Raw genomic sequence first — 16703 nt, forward strand, 5'->3', positions numbered from 1 at the left:
AGTGAAATTTATTCCCTTTGTTCATCAGCTAAGAAGGTTTTGTTTTGTTTTTGGTCTGGATTAAGTAAATGGATATCTGAAAGAGCTTTGACATTTTACAAAGATGGTAATAAGGTCTGTATTCTCAGATGATTTATTGATAACGTTTTGAGGAAGAATATACAATTTTGCACTTTTTCCTTCTTTGTTCATTTTGGTCCAGATCTACTGCTGCAGTGATGTGAAGCCAGCACGCCTCACTCCCTGTTTGGTCAGTTAAGCAGAAATGAAGAGCATTCCAATGGGAATTTCCTCGTCTGCCATTGGAGGCAGGGAGATACAAACACAGCCATTTGAAAACCTTGCCAGCCATGAGCACCCCACCACCTGCCTACTGTAATCACACCAGCTTTGAATGCAGGGTGAAAAAGGTGATTGTTCATCCATCCAGAAATCCCACCCAAAAGCATGAATAAATCAGGTTCTTACCTCTTGTGACACCAGATGGGTGGCTTGCAGCCTGGCAGCTGGTCAGTGCTGTAAAACAGAAATGGCAAGTCCCTACTTGCAGCTGCACAGAATTCCAGAGTGAAAATGTGCAGGTGTCTTGAAAGCAGATTAAAAACTCGAGCTGAGGAATTGAGCCTCCTCTTGGAAATGAGCACTGGAGGCAGAGGAATGCTGTAACACAGAAAGACTCCTGCACGGCTGCAGATCCCATCCACTTACCTTGAAGCTTTCCGTGGAGACAGGGCAGTCTTGCTGCAGGGACATTTTATACGATCTCATCTGCAGATGCTACAGATGCCTACTCTTTCTTCGGTCAAAAAATTTTTGGCAAGCCTTCTTTGGTAAAGCATTGTCTGGCAAACTGAACTAAGGGCATAATTGTCATTTGACATGACTAGATATAATTAGAAAATTTTGATGTCTTACCGACTATATGAATACATCTCCTATAAACAATTTGACAAGGGTGTTAAGGAGGGAATCTGGACTAGTCAAGGCACTTAGAGAACTTGGATGCAGGACTTATGGATTCTATTGCTGGCTTTCCCACCGACTCACTGTATGACCCAGGGTGGATCGCTTGGTATGTGTGTGCTGCAGCTACCCCAGCTGTACAATAGACAGAACAGGATGTTGAAAGAGAAATTAGCAGTTGTGATGGTAAAATCCTGAAAGCAAAAATGTGAACATACAACACAAGTGTTACAAGTACAGCAGGAAAAAGTTGCAGTAAATGAGAAATTGGGTTCTAGCTGGATTTTTAATCTGATGCCTCTGTGAGCAATGTGAGGCAACTTCAGAGATATCAGAAAAAGCACACACGCGGAGGCATGTACATTTGTTGTTGTGACCTTGTGCACCAATGAGTGCTGTAAGAGAGGTTATAACCTCCTGAGACTTCTGATTTTCAGGTCAGTGCCAGTGAGCAAGAGATGCTCCATTCTTCTGTGGAAAACCTTTTATCTTATCCAGGTTTCACTATTCCTATAACCCAAGGAAAGATAACTTATCTAGAAATGACCCCCACAGCTTTTTCCCTACCTACAATTCACAGAAAAATCCCCCTAGTCAGTCACAGCTCTAGAAATAACTAGACATTCCAGATTCTCTGTGCCTGATACATCCCTCACATCTCATCAAAGATATCTTGCACACATTCATGCAGTCCAAAAAACACAGTGTTACGTATACCAGAGGACTGGGGCTGGCAAACATGCCAGTACAGTGCTGATAGCATGGGAAAGAGGGATTTGCTGGTAGTTCTGAAGAGTGAACAATATAGGAAATGGCAGTTGTCATGTGAGCTGCTTTAAAAACTGTTAAATTTCAGCATGTTCTTTTCTTGGTCATTAACAGAAGTCAGTAGTTAACACAGGGACAAGGTAAGAAAAATGATTTGTGAGAATGGATGTAAAAGCCAGCACCAGGCACTGACTCGTGCATAAAGAGCTTTGCTGAGGAGGGCTCTGGCACTGCAGCACCCAAATTCTGGGTGTCTGGGCCTCAACCTGGAGCTCAAGCCCATCCAAATCAGGATGATGAATGCCACGTGGTGCCCTGCATCCCAGTGGTTACAGGTCTGGCCAAGAAGGGGACAAGAGGGCCTTGGCAGCTCTAAGCACAGGGTTCAGAAGACCATGAACAAAGAGCAAGGCCTGGGAGGAGCAGAGATGGATGAGGCCACTCCAGGATGGGAGAGCTGGGGGTTTCCTCCCCCCAGGTGGAGGAGGGAGCTTCAGTCTCCCCCTTCCTGCGAAGCTGCAGCATCTGCACTGTCCAGGCAGCATCCCTTGGCAGCTGCAGGTGAAGCACTAAGTAGCTGCAGCTGCTTTCCTGTGGGGCCCTGTTCTCAGCAGCCAAGTGTCCTAGGCCAGATGTCTGACTATGGGGACTGAAAGTCTTTGAATTTCCAGTTGCCAGTGACAAAGGCAGTCTTCTCAGTAGAGCTCTTCTTGTTTGCTTTTTTTTTTTCCCTGTTGAATTTCCCAAGCAGTGGACCTAGCTATACAATAGGGAGGAGAGAAGCCCATCACCAGGCAGCTCTAGGCATGCAGTCAGCCATGGACAAGCCTAGTCTGGAAAGGAAGTGGTTAGCAAATGCATGTCTCTTCAGCGTTGGCAATCACCCAGCAGTGCTTTGGGGATTTAACATTGTGTCCCTAGGTCCCTATAAGGCAGTTTTAGAACACTAATGCCTTTTCAGAGAGGTCTAAATCTCAGAAAAATGTTGTGACTAGGGCAAGGAAATGAAGGAGAGGCTAGATGGCTGTTAAACATCCACAAGGATGGAGATTTCACAACCTCTCTGGGAAACCTGTTCCATTGCTGATTGAGCCTCAGAGTCAAAAAGTTTTTCCTGAAGACCAGATGCAGCCTCCCACATTTTCTATGTGCCCATTTCCTCTTGCCCTCAGTTGGCCACCACTGAAAAAAGCCTGGTTCTGTCTTCTCTACTGTCTTCATTCATGTATTTATTCACTGATGAGATCTTTTCTGAATCTTTTCATTTCCAAGATGAACAGTCTAGTTCTCTCAGCCTTTCCTCATATCAGAGATGCTCCAGTCCTTTAATCGTCTTCAAGACACTTTGTTGGACTCTCAAATACATCAGTGTAGTCTCTTGTAGTGGAGAGCCTGAAAATAGATGCAGTATTCCAGATGTGGCCTGAAAAGTGCTCAGCAGAGGGGAAGGATTACCTCTCGTGACCTGCTATGGCACATCTTCTAATAGAGACCAAGTTACCATTCACTTTCTTTATAGAAAGAACATGTTGCTGGCTCAAATTCAACCTGATGTCCACCAGGAACCTCATGTCTTTTATTTAAAAGTTGCTTTCCATTTTATGGTTGATTGGCCTCCAACATGTTTTGGTTCCTGGGTAGTTGTTCCTCCCCAGCTGGGGGACTTTTCCCTTCCTCAGCACTATTGGACACAGTATTCAGTCCTGGATTTTGATGTAGTATTCATTGGTGCACATACAGACACAGTACAGAAAATTCTTTATGTTAAGTCAGTCTTAGCAACAGCAGAATCAGGAAGCCTTCAGGACTCCTCTGAGACTGAAGTAGAACTGAATATGAAGAGCGAAATGAACATTCATGTAGACATCCATTCTCAAAGACAAGGAAACACATATTTGAGTGACTGTCTGTTTGCACATTTGTACTAAAATATATGCAAGCAATATCCCCTCATTGAATTTTTATTCATGTAATTATGGGTCTTCTAAGGAAGCTATACACAGTTTTACCTTACACAAAAGGATGTAGTCACATCTTTTCTGATCTGAAGATAACAGGAATGAGGTTGTTCTTTGGTGAAGATAATATTTTGGTTTGCATTCTGTCTGATTACTACAAGTGAGTCAACAAAGATGGACTCCCTATAACTCTTCAACTTTACTTCCAACTTGTTAGTCTTTATGTGAAGTTTGCTGCAGTTTTCAGTATTTTACTATTTCTTATACAGTCCTAGTCATCTGCAGGACTTGTTTCTGTGCAGATGGAATGACAGGATTATTTTAACATTCACTTAGTTAAGGGAAAACACAGCCGATGAAAAGAAGAGCTTAATTTATTGAGAGAAGCCAAGTCAAACACTTTCCCCTGTCCTGTCAAGGAGAAACCTTCCAGGAGGGAATGAGTAAAGTACAAATGTAATGCCTTTATTGGTGTGAGGAGGAGATGTTAAGTAGGAGAACAATTATCCTGCATTACTGCTTCTTCTGTGAGTCCTTGACAAGTCCTGCTCACAGTGTAATTGTGACACAGGATGGAGTCTCTAATGACTCTCTCACATGTTAATAAATATTGCTAATTGAGTTAGCCAGGTCATGTGTGGACTTTCAGATATATCTAAAGGCCTCCTGTGACATCAAAACAAAGCAATTGAAGTCCTCAGGCACCTTGATATTGCCCTAATAAACAGGACCTATATACAAACAGCATGAGATTCCTGTAGAGTGAATATAATGGCCAAGGAGGCAAGAATACATAGACTGGTAATGAGACCAAACTGTCTGCCATCTCCTTCAGGAATTCAGCCTTTATCATCTCAAATACCGTGCTATGCAGTTCATTGACACTAGTCTCTGATTGATCCTTGGAGGAAAGTCCAGACGGTAGGACTACCAGCCAATAGGATCTCATTTTAATAGTGGTTCTGGCTCACTGGGACTGAAGTTGTTCTGCATATAGGGCCATAACAGCCACGTGGAAATAGGCAACCTGAAGGTTGAGGGGTAGGAGTTCACAGCCCTATTCAGAAGAGGGACTAGTAAGACTTCTAGCATCATTATTATTAACTCAGAATTAGAAATCTGGCAGCTTTCCTACCACCAGAAGGAATTACCATGTTTCTTGACACATACAAATAAAATGGTAGCTGTAGAACTATTCAACTGAAATGTGAAGAAGCATCTCCCCTCTACCCAGAGTCAACAAGGAAAAGGCTTTCTACCAATCTATTCTGATTGCTCCAAAACTGCAGACCTTGGGTTGTGCCAGACTAGGTATGTAGTGTCTGGTCATCTCTTTAGGAGGGAAAGGAACTTGGCATGCAGAGGAATTATAGAGGGTTAACCTAGGAGCTTGAAAGGTTTGGGCGGTCCCACCCACAGTGAATTGACACAGAAGGCAGCCCTTCATGAAGAAATCTGAAAACTTCTAATCTTCATGGAGTAAATGACTACATCTCTGATTGACGGGAATGGGAATCTGCATCAGGAGTCCAGAGCTCAATCAATCATAGGCACACATCAGGGGAAGGAGCTGAATGCCATGCATATAGAGAATAAAAATAGTTATTGGAGCTTACCTGAGGGTAAAAAGTCTTAAGTCTTCAAAGGAGAACTTAGAAAACTGCTGGCAGTCTCATCCTACAGGGAAGACTGAGAATGATGCCTGATAGTTAGGGGCACAGAAAAACTTCAGGGCATGCTGTCCCCACTAGCCCTGCATTAGGTGCTGGAGGAAGTCCTTGTTTAGCAGAACGTTTACACAGGCATATACAAAATCACAGTGTAACTATATATGCTGACTTCTGTTCAGTGAAGGAGAAACTATTCTTACTGTGAATTTATAATTTGGATTCCTGTGTCTATCACAGGCATTGAGCTATGTCCACATTAACTGCTCATTATTAATAATTTGATACCAGTATAAACCTCAAAGTTAGCCTAATGTGACTATGGGTATGTGAGATTTGTGTAGTATCTCAGAGTGAACATACCTGAAAGGAGATTGGTATTAATCAATCATAAGTCTGAAGGTTTACTGAAACATAGCAAAATTCTCCAAGATGTTATATATGGAGATGCAGCTCTCATGCTGAGAACACTTTGCAAACACAGTTCAGATAAAATACACTTTGCATTAAAGCCTGCTTCATCACAAAGCAGGCTGTATAGATTATACCAAGTGTATCTGCTTACTCCTCTGTCAGCTGACTGTAATACAAAAAATTCCTGGTAGCTTAGATTAGCAGGGGTGCAGGGACCTGACAGTATTCACCGTGAAACAATGCAGCGCCATTCAAACAAAATATCAAAGTTGTTCTAGAAACCCCTCCAGAAGAAAGAAACCACTCTAGAAGAGCCACAACAAGGAGGTACTTGTGCAAGTGCCATGATGCAAAAGGAATCATAGAACGATACGATATCCTGAGTTGGAAGGGACGCACAAGGAAGATCGAGTCCATCTCCTGGCTCCACAAAGATTCACTCCAAATTCAAACCCCATTTCTGAGTGTTGGCCAAACATTTTGTGTGCTTCATCAGGCTTGGTGCCATGGCTACTGCCCTGGGAGCCTGTTGTAGTGCCCAACCACTCTCTGGTGAAGAGCCTTTTGTCAATACCCAACCTGACCCTCCCCTGACACAGCTCAACCCATTCTCTTAGGTCCCACCACTGTTTACAGAGAATAGATCTGTGCCTCGCCTGTCCCTGCTAGTGTAGAGAAGATCCATTTACTGCCCCAGTCATTTCCAGAATTATTCCATGAATTCAAGAATTAATCAAGCACAGAGTTATTAGGAAGAAGGGGGAACTTCATCACTGCAGTCAAACTCCATGGTCACAATGATGCAGCTGCACAGCTTTCCCTACATAGCATGACATCTTCCCAGACCTCACCTTCCCTTCCAGGGCTACCATGGCATATCTGAATTCAAATTTTATTATTGTGAGAAATAAATGCATCTCTCTGTTCATGTGACCATTAAAAGGTTGCTTTCTAGTTTTGTTTTTTGAACATATTTTCACCATTTCCCACCATTTGTAGTAGATCTGCGGAGCTGCATCTGCTTGCTAACGCTGCCTGTTAACAGTCACAACTCTTCAGTTTAAATGTGAAAGGTCTGGACAAGTCTGAAAGCTGAAATCCTTCGTGCTGGCAAAAGTGACTCAATAGCCATGGCTGTTTGCAAATCAGCTTAAATAACATCCTAACCAACTGTAACTGAAGGTACAATTACATTATATGATGTAGAAAATATACTTCTAAGTACCATATCAAATATAATCAGTGGTAGTTGTACCACATATATCTCTTCATATTATTTGATGCTTTTCCTATTCAATGAAATACTGAGATGGATTAAAAACACAAAGCTTTCTGTCTGCCATTACTTTTCTGTCAATTCTGCTTCCATTTCTGCAGGTCTGGACTCTTCTGGGACTAGAAGCAAAGCACCAGCAGGTAAAGGAGCAGAGGCAGACAGAAAGCCGTCTCTGGATACTGACTGTCCTGTGCAGCAGCACTGTGAGGCAATGCTGATATTCTCCATGGTGGACAGGGGTTCAGACATGCTGAAAATAGATCCCTCCTGAGATGGAGATGAGGCAGCTGCCCCACTGTCTACTAGCTTTTCAGATGTGGGTTTTCTTCTCCTGAGTCCTGAGAGACAAAGGACGAGAGGATGTGTTTTAGCAGGGTGGCACAATGAGAACAAAGTGAGAAAGTGGAAGAACCTGCAGGCTGCCATATGTTGATTAGTGGGAAACTCCCTCTTGTGTGTATTCAGTGCGGTTGAGTTCATGAGCTGGAAACACACCAGTGCACCTGTATGACAGGAGGTTTTGCAGGAAAGGAATCTTTTACTTTTTACTGAGGCCTGCTGATCCTCAGCCTTTCCCCCTGAGGACTACTCTCCAGCCCTCTGCTCCTCTGACTAGAACAGAGTGCTGTGCCAGAGGAAGGGAGGGAAAACAGGTTACAAACCTCTGACATCTTAGGGGCTGTAGATAGCCATCACTGTCCTGTGTTCATCTGCATATTTTTTCTAAGTCAAAATGCATAGTAAATACTTGTCCTAGCAAATTCCACTGTGGCAGATGTACTGCTGGAAACTGCCTGTTTCCGTTTATAAGCAGTGCACTGGTACAAGCTTCAACTGTTCAAAGCTTTTTATAGCCTTACTAACTTCAACCTTATTGAGTCAGTCTCACTTGTTTCCTCTTTCCCATCAACTTTTCAAAAACAAGTCAAAAGATCAGTGGCTTCCTGGGGATTCCCTTTTTCCTTGCAGAACACACATTTGGTTGAAAGGAATTCAAGGAGTCAAAATTCAACTTTGTCAAATTCATGAATGACACTAAATTAGGCAGAAAACAAATGACAGAGCTTCATTCCAGATACATTAGGAGACATGAAGACTGAATCAACACAAATCTTATGAAGATCAGTGTGGACAAGTGGAAAGCTCACACCTGGGAGAAAAATAGCCTGAGGTGTCAGTACGAGCTGCGAACTGACCAGTTCGGAAGGAGCCCAGCTAAAAAGGACTTGGGAGTTATGATGGGTGCCCAGAAGGATAATGAGCGCTCTCACTGCGAACAAGGCAAAGATACTGGATGATGCTCTGAGCATGTTCAGCTGACTGTCAGAAGCTATAATCCCTTTTGTTTGGTATGAGTGAGTTGTCATCTGAAATGGTTCGTCCAATCTGGGGCTCTCCAGTTCAAAAAGGGTGTGAACTAAGACGATGAAGATGGTCTTGAAAACTAGTCCTATAAAGAGACTTCCAGGGTTTTTAATGTGAGGGGAAAAGGACTAAGTTCCATGAAGGGCAGTTAAAAATACAATCTTCTAAACTTTTCCAATTAGTGGTAGGCAGTGTAACAAGGGACAATGATCAAAAATCACGACTTGAGAGGCACCAGTTAGTCATTAGGAAAATTCTTTACAAATGTCTGTATGGAGTGAGATCAAAGGATTGCACAGTCTGTCACTCCTGAGATATTTCTCACCATCCCAGTGGTGAAGACTTCTAAAGTACAGACCCCCTCAAGCTGGTGAAAGACGTCATGTGACTAAAGCAAAAACAAGCCACACATGGGAAACCATACTGAAAACAGTATAACCTGTGTTACTGCCAGTAATGGGAGACAGAAGTGTAAGCTCTTTCCTGCTATCTCTATGTGAAGCCTAAGAAACCTTTAACCTTCTCAGCTTTCAGTAACTTGTCCATGTGTCCACCCCACACAGAGTCTGTAATGCTCACAGGATAGATAGAGCAGACATCTCCTTTAACAGGGATCCCCTTACACCCCTTGTTATTGAGCCCTGGAAGGCTGGAGAGAGCTCAGAGCTGCTCGGCTTCCGCTCAGGTAGGAAACCTCCTCTTGTGGGTCAATGCCCTTGAGTCTGAAGAACAGGGTTAGGTGTCTCCTGTACCTGGGGACAGGTCACTTCAGCTAATCCTCCCCAAGTGCCCTGATGCCCTGACCAGGAATGCCTGTGTGGATGTGCTGCTCCTTTGACAGACTATTGGTTCTGAGCATGGGAAGGGGGAGGGCTGGCATGCAGCTCTGTGAGTGCCATGTGAAGGAAATCCCACCAGGGACAGGTTGAGGTCAAAGGAAGGAGGGGAAAATGAGAGAGAATGATGAGTGGAAGGTGGCAGTGTAAGAGATGAGAATGTGGAAAGAAGCAAAAAAAGTGTACCTGGAGATCATGGAATCATAGAATGGCTCGGGTTGGAAGGGACTTCTAAGATCATCTAGTTCCAACCCCCTGCTACAGGCAGGGACACCTCCCACTAGCCCAGGTTGCTCGCAGCCCCATCCAGCCTGGATGTTATCTGATAAGGGAAGAGGGCTTTGAAGGAAAAAAAGCCAAGAGCTGCTGGGGAAGATAAAGGAGGCATTCATGCAGAATCTGGGAGGGCCTGGCTGCTAGCAGTTTGTGGAAGGGCATTGTCCTATTTTTGTGGCTTGGACTGTCTTTACAAGCACATCATGGCCTTTTTCTCTCAGGAATCTTGACATGACTGCAGGCATCACTAGAGGCAACAGAATTTGTAGAACCAAGGATTAGAACCAAGTTCCTTCTGGATGGCAGCTGCCTTCTGCACTGTGACAGGCTGACCGTGCATAGTCCTAAAGCTTCAGATTGGCTGAGAGCATGCATTTTGTGAGGTACAGCTGAGGCTTCCCTCCCAGAAAACACCTCCCCTGCAGAGGATGGGTGCCTCAGCAGCCCTTAGGGACACACGTAGATAAGCTGGGTCAGGCAGTTAGTGAAAGAAGGAGCAAAGGTAAATGAAGGTATCATGAGAGAATAGCAGGAGGGTACACGTGGGGCAACACAAGAATTACAAGATTCTGAGTGTCCAGCTCAGTCTGATTTTAGCAAGCCTCCATGCTGAAGAATCACAAAGGGAAGAAATAGTTTGCCATGGTTAATGAATTCTGTTAGAGCCCCTGAAGATAACAATATGTATTCTTTTTCCTGAAAGCCCTGCTTACTCAGAGTAGCAGACCATTTCTGCTACTTTGTCCACTCTTTGTTTGCAAAATAAGCAATAATAGTGATAACTGTGAAGTATTATCATCAGTAATTTAGTTTAAAGCACATTTTCCCAAATGCACTGTGATTCATTAGCACTAAATTGGGTTAAAGTTGGGCTCATAGAGCAAGGTAAATGTGTGCACATGGGTGGTAGGAGTCCTACCCACAACCACATGAAAGTGATGTGTGTGCTCTGAGTTTCCTGGGCCCCCTTCATAGTAAAAAGGGAAGAACGAATATCTCCGTAATTAAGAAACTTTCCTTAGCCTGGCTTCCTATGGAGGAGTCCTTTCCTCTCCATTGACCATGGAGGGGAAATTGCAAACCTATTATAATTCGAATGGCTGATGCTACAGGAGAATAACCCCAGATTTGTCTGATCCAGATACCCATGACTCCAGCATGGTTCTGTGCAAGGCAGCAGATCCAAATTCCCACTGTGAATTTCAGACGACATGGGAGTATGAAACAAGGTACCTTTCCAAGACAACTTCTCTTAAAAACTCCATCTTATACTTGAACAAAAATTGCAAATTTGGATTAGGCAATACTAGGAAACTGTTACAATAGTGAGGTACTGCCCAGTCCCACTCTAGGGAAAGCAGACACAAAAGAAGCAAAATTTCATTATGTATGTTTGCGTATTTCTGCAAATATCATCCTCTCCAAAAGCAAGAGTGGTTTGGGGATTTGGAGTTCCCTCCTATGTTCTTATTCACCACTGGACCGCTTCAGAGCAAAATACAGAAACTCACCGAGTCCCCTGCTGTTCTACATGCCCACCTGTAATGTGAGCTGTGCAGTTGAATGAGATAATCTGATATTAAGGCAGTCGAGCTAAGAGGCAAGGGGATCAAAGCAGCCTGCTTTATCGGCCTCTCAGGGGCTTGCAATGGATTTTATGGAAACACAGTCTCATACCTTCTTTTAGTTCATGGCAGTAAAAGAAAGAACAAACTAGAGGGATTTCTCAACCACTGATGTTTTACTGAGAGAAGGATTCTCTTCCCTCTTTGGCTGCAGGAGCAAAGCAGTAGAACTACAACCCCCCTCCCCTACCCCCCATCTCCTGTCTGCTCTTCTTGGAAGAAACTGGAAAGAGGTTTTATATGTGACATCAGTGATATTTTTATGTTGGGAAAGGCAGCAATACCACCAAGACACAGCTGCGACTGTTTCTTTGCCCCCCTCCTGCCCACCCCCACAGAGTTCAGTAGCAAATCTCTTAACAGGCACAAACAGTACAAATGCCAAGAAATGTGTCCTCCATTGTGCCACGTGCATCTGCTGAATCTGAGACTTATTTTCAGAGGAATTAGCATGTATTCCCTCAGAATTTCAAGAGGAAGAACACCCTGCCTAGTCAACATGAAAGACACTGATTGCACAGCAAGTTCATTCAGAACACCAGCTTCACTTTCATTTAGGTTGTTCGACAAGACTTCCTTAGTTAGGATCTACAGCACTATGATGCTTCCTAATTAAAGGCAATCTGATGGTGCCTCAAGCTGTCATCTCCCTTGCATTGCTACCTGCTACCTGAGTGACAGTACCTGAGTAAGTATTTTTTACCAGTTTAGATGCCAGGTATTAGGATCAGCCTGCTCCTGCAGAGGAGGTCAAAGTGGCTGAGCTGGAGCAGAGGAATGTGGGCAGACTATTGGCTTTCCAGGCTTGCAGCTGGTAGGATAGATGGCTGCTGTACAGAACTTAGCTTCAGCCCATTTGAGAGGATGTGGAACAGCAGCTGTGTGCCCATTTCCCACAGTGAGTACTACTGTGAGGGTTACTCAACTGTGGGAAAACTGGGGCAGAAAGACAGCACTTGTAGAGGCAGCCTCATAAATTTGAGAACATACAGCCAGCCATATCACCTTAGAACAAAGGTCTGGCAGGTACTCTGTAAGGAGGGTATATAAGATGACTGGTGCAAATGTAATTTCACATTTTCCAAAGTATTTATAACTTTATGAAAGCATATCATCTTCCCACCTGGTCATTCCTTTTCCAAAGTGAAGAATCGTAGTCACTGTCTCTCCAGTGTTTGCATCAGTGTTGACATCTTTCTACATAACCTTTCCACTTGTGCAGGCCAAAGCCTTGGAGAGCACGTGGTTTGTGAACCTGGCACAGTGATTTCTGTTTTGTTCTCAGTTGATCCTGATCATTCCTAATACTGATTGCCTTTTGTGGCCACTATCAAGCACTGACTTGACATTTGGAGACAATTACTTGCTCTCTGGTAGCCTTCTTACCTCTTAACCCTGATTCTCCTTTCAGAGACTGGATTTCTGTAGGGTTTGGCCTATGTACAGCTCAGAGGCACTGAATGGGCAGAGAAGCTGACATTTGGTTGCAGCCACACAAAGGGTTTTTTTGGCTGGTGACTGCACGGCCTGCCTTACAGGGATGGTGTGGTAGGTGGCTTTCAGCAACACGACAGTGCATGAGATTCAGTTGGCACAGAGCAGCAAGCAAAGCTGCAGAGATACAGGTAAAGAGGCCACCTCTTATTTGGGGATGACCAGCTCTGGGCTATCAGAGGTGCACCATGACTCAGGCTCCTCATGCAAACATCAGCGGAAGAGATCTGGGCAGCAGCCACTGCCAAGGAGGTGACATTCAGGATGCCCTTTCTGTCACCCACCAAAGCAGCTGAGGGGCTCCAGTTACAGAGCAGGGGAGTGGGGTGGGCAGGCTATGAGGCCTCCGGGTAAGACAGAGAAGAAAGAGCGCAAGTGGCAAAAGGGGGAGGGGAGGGGAGGGAAGGGAAATCAGGATTAGGTGCATAATATTAGAACTAGCAACAACTGCATCCTAAAAAAGAGAGCAATGAAGTGATATCTTCCTTTGCTGACACTCATCTTAGACAGATGCACAAATCCCACTTCTGGGCAGGTTTCAGTGCTGTAAGTGGAAATATACTGGTACTGGAATTTGTATAATCCTGTTCTCTTTAAATGTTAGACTTTTCAAGGTTAGGACACCATAATATCTGCTGAGTGCTGTGATCACAGCAGTGCAGTTACCTACTTAGCAGAATATTTTCTAAACTAACTTCCTGTGTTGCGGAAAAGTTCCTTTTGCATCCTCAGGAAATTTGTCAACAGGCTCATTTTATCCGTGGTGGTCAACCTGAACGTTTTCTTAACTGCTCTCTATATCCACCTGACAGACAGAGGGAACCATATACGCCTCTGCTCCCTCTGAACTGCAACTTAGCTGCGCAAAGCAAACCAGCTCCATCAGGAGACAGTGATGGTGATGTGCCACTGGACAGCCAGCAGCCAGGGTGCCCCACGTGGAGATGAGCAGCTGGGGCAGTCTGGCAGTGCTTACATTCTCTGTTCTGTGGAAATTACCTGCTCACCTCACTTTAAGTCTTTTAGGGACAGATGTTTCTCTCCAAGTCTCTTGTCACAAAGTACGCGAGAAGATCTGAATTTATGCAAAAGGAGAAGTGAACACTGAGTCCAAAGGAAGAGAGAAAGTTGCTTAACATCTCAAAGAGGACAATGGCCTGAGAAAAGGTATCCCAAATCTGCTGCATGGAATCATAGAGTCATAGAATGGCCTGGGTTGAAAATGGGCCTCAAAGATCATCTAGTTTCAACCCCCTTGCCATGGGCAGGATCACCGACCACTAGACCAGGCTGCCCAGAGCATCTCAAGGTGCAGTGCCAAATTCAGTCAATTACTGCTTTGTCAAGCAATACAGGCTTATGTTGCCTTCCTTGCAAGTTAGTCCCTCAGATTCCTCAAAGCGCCTGCTGCTACAATTGGCCAATGCCTTCCCAGTTGTAGAATCTCAGAGCAGAGCCATCCCATGACCCTGCACTGCTCTCTGCCTCATGTATTTGCTAAGCCTGCATTTTGCCCCTTAGTGCTTCAGTTCCAAACACTCCGTGTACACTGAATTGTATTTCTCCAAGCAGCACTGTGCTGACCTCATGGAGCTGCTGGCATGTGGAGATGGTGGTGCCTACTCTGCTGGAGCTGTAAGAGCACTGCTCTGAAGCCCTAACAGCAAAACTTGGGTTCTGTGTGATTTCCTTCTCTCCAGGGGCTCCTTACTGTGAACTGCTGAATGTGGCTTTACTGACAGCGTGTCTGAAGGGAAATGTTTTCAACCCACTTGTTCTGCTAGAACTGAATTGCTACTGTTGGGCTCAGGAGGTTTCCTGAAGTTCATACAGTCCACACAGGACAGCAGCTCTATATAAACCCATCAGTTGCATCTATTTTAAACTTTCTCTCAGAGGTCCTTTTTTATGGCCACTATGAACTGGTATTTTTCTCAAGACCTTTGCACAGGCTCTGATCAGATGACAGGCATTCTGACTCCACAAATAGAGTGAGAATGCAAAATGACCCTCATTCTCCATAAAGCAGTAAGCAACTCATCTTCCATTTCTCTCACATCAATGTCCCACTTTGGTCCTGATCATACAGCAGGCTTTATAGCAGTGTCTGTCTTTTTTTTTTTCCATGCCTCTGCTCCTCCTGCAGACGTCCTCCCTGGCTCAGATCACTGCTTCGGTCCTTTGCCCATTACATACCTAACCTCTCCTTCCTGGCATCCCTCAAAGTTGCTCAGCCTCTGCTCCTTTCTCCTCCTCTGCTGTGTTTGTTGTTTTCCTCTCGTCATATCCTTCAACAGCCAAAAAACCCACATGCAAAGGTGGTAGCCACAAGCTGGGCTTCCTCTTCACTCCACGTGGCCCAGGCAAGCCAAAAGGTTGGACAGCCATGGGTTAGATGGTCATGTGTAGATTGCCATTTTATTATTTACCAATAATTTATCCTCCTGTTTCCTCTGACCTTTCTTAACTCAACCTGACGCAGAGTTGTCATTTCTCCCACTCCCACCATCCTCTACCATCTTCTCACTCCTGCCGCTTCCTTCACACACACATCTTGTTCTCCCCCTCCCTGTCTCCTCCCTGCTCTGCCAAGCACAATTTCAAACCCCCTTCAGCACTGTGGTTACTCATACTTCCTCTCTCTTGTTTTCCAGCTTATTATTTTTTTCAGCAACAAGAGCCACATTACGGTGCATTTTGTGACTCACATCACATGTCATGCACTGGGACCCCCATTCAGTGTTTGATGTCAGCATGAGCTGCTCTTACTCCACCAGGCTGAGAGGGACATGGCTCTCTGCAGTGTTGCCAGCCCTGCAGGAAGCTTGGAACAAGTACTGCTGCCTTCCTCACCACGGGAAGGCATTCACGGATTTGGGTTCTCATTCTGAGCAGCAAAAAGTGAGCTTTCACATGCACAGACTTTGCTTCTCATTGTCGATGTCAAGAGAAGTGATGTCTTCACCTGTTCCAAGCTGATTCCCAGCTGAACACCGACAGTTCCTGTGCAGCTGCCATGCTCCTGGTGGCACAGCACATCCCAGCAGAGCAGGGCAAGCACCCAGGCACTGCGCTCACACACTGCCATTCCACCGGCTGCAGAGGGGCCTCTCCGGCCTGCTTCTGACTGTTAACATTGCAGCTGAGAAAGGAGCTGTGCCGGACGGAGCAAGACTTTCAGGGATAAGAATAGCACCTGCCATCTTAGGACACAGCGCAGTTGTCCAGCTCCTGCACGGCAACACGTTGCAGTGAGATATAGAAGGCAAGCTACCCGCTGAGGAATGTCTTCGAGTGCTATTCGTGGAGGCGTATCATCTACAGCAGCAGGCCCGGCCCCACGCAGGAGCCTTGCAAGAGGGGTTATTTTGAGCCTTGGGCACTGAGGATGAAGGGAGACAAATGACAGTGATCCTCCTCCTGGCACAGGCAACCTCCAGAGCTCTGTGCACAACTGCCACAGCCTGTCACTGCTTCAGGGGATGATTCTTGTGAAGCAGTTGGGCGATGTGGTGGGACCTGAGAGCCCAGGAGATGAGGGCCAGGAGGGAGCTGAGAATTCGCTGGGGACACGGGGGCAGGCCTCAGGCCCACCTGTCCTGCAGCTCAGGCGCTCCACTGCCTGCTTTGTTTTTGACCACATCCCTAAAGCATCGGCATGTAACTTTGTGCAGGTGAACACCGTGATCAGAGGAGACACCGTTAGACTTATGATTTGATAGCTGCTTCATCTTCAGAGAATTACCTGCCCTTTCATATCAGTGCTTTTGGTGCTGTCTCTTTTTTATGTTTTAATACAAAATATTTAAAAAATAAGTTTTGTTGCTTGTATATATTAACTATATTGCATACATGGTTAAAGCAAACAGACATCAGGCTCTTTTACCTTCGCGTTTAAATGAGGAAAACTTGAGGAAGAACTGATATGCAGAAGGGGAAGACAACTGAGATAAACTTGCCAATGGGATGAGAGTTCAGAATCACGTGGAAGAAGGGAAGGCAGAATGGAGCGTTCTGGTTTTATCCGGGATGAAGTTAATTTCTTCCTGGTAGCTGTTAAG

General features: G+C 45.0%; 1 protein-coding gene and 1 long non-coding RNA gene across 7 annotated transcripts in view; one reads left to right on the forward strand and one right to left on the reverse strand.

Annotated features, from left to right (window-relative positions):
* Positions 1 to 16458, forward strand: part of LOC107054724 — a 125666-nt gene extending 109208 nt beyond the window's left edge. For all 4 annotated transcript variants that reach the window (XR_006931718.1, XR_006931719.1, XR_005840837.2 and 1 more), the window contains 4 exons: positions 203 to 1072; positions 7148 to 7186; positions 13661 to 13809; positions 15297 to 16458. This is a non-coding gene — a long non-coding RNA (uncharacterized LOC107054724). The remainder of the gene's footprint in view (positions 1 to 202; positions 1073 to 7147; positions 7187 to 13660; positions 13810 to 15296) is intronic.
* Positions 1 to 16703, reverse strand: part of MYH1G (myosin, heavy chain 1G, skeletal muscle (similar to human myosin, heavy chain 1, skeletal muscle, adult)) — a 42674-nt gene that overhangs the window by 18582 nt on the left and 7389 nt on the right. Inside the window, exons 5-6 of one of the 3 annotated variants that reach the window (XM_046902056.1) lie at positions 709 to 16695; positions 469 to 516 (exon numbers count right to left, since the gene is read on the reverse strand). The gene's annotated coding sequence lies outside the window, so the exon portion shown is untranslated. 3 annotated transcript variants of the gene reach the window in all.

The sequence above is a fragment of the Gallus gallus genome, chromosome 18 (genome assembly GCF_016699485.2).
Source record: "Gallus gallus isolate bGalGal1 chromosome 18, bGalGal1.mat.broiler.GRCg7b, whole genome shotgun sequence".
Classification (NCBI taxonomy): domain Eukaryota; kingdom Metazoa; phylum Chordata; class Aves; order Galliformes; family Phasianidae; genus Gallus; species Gallus gallus.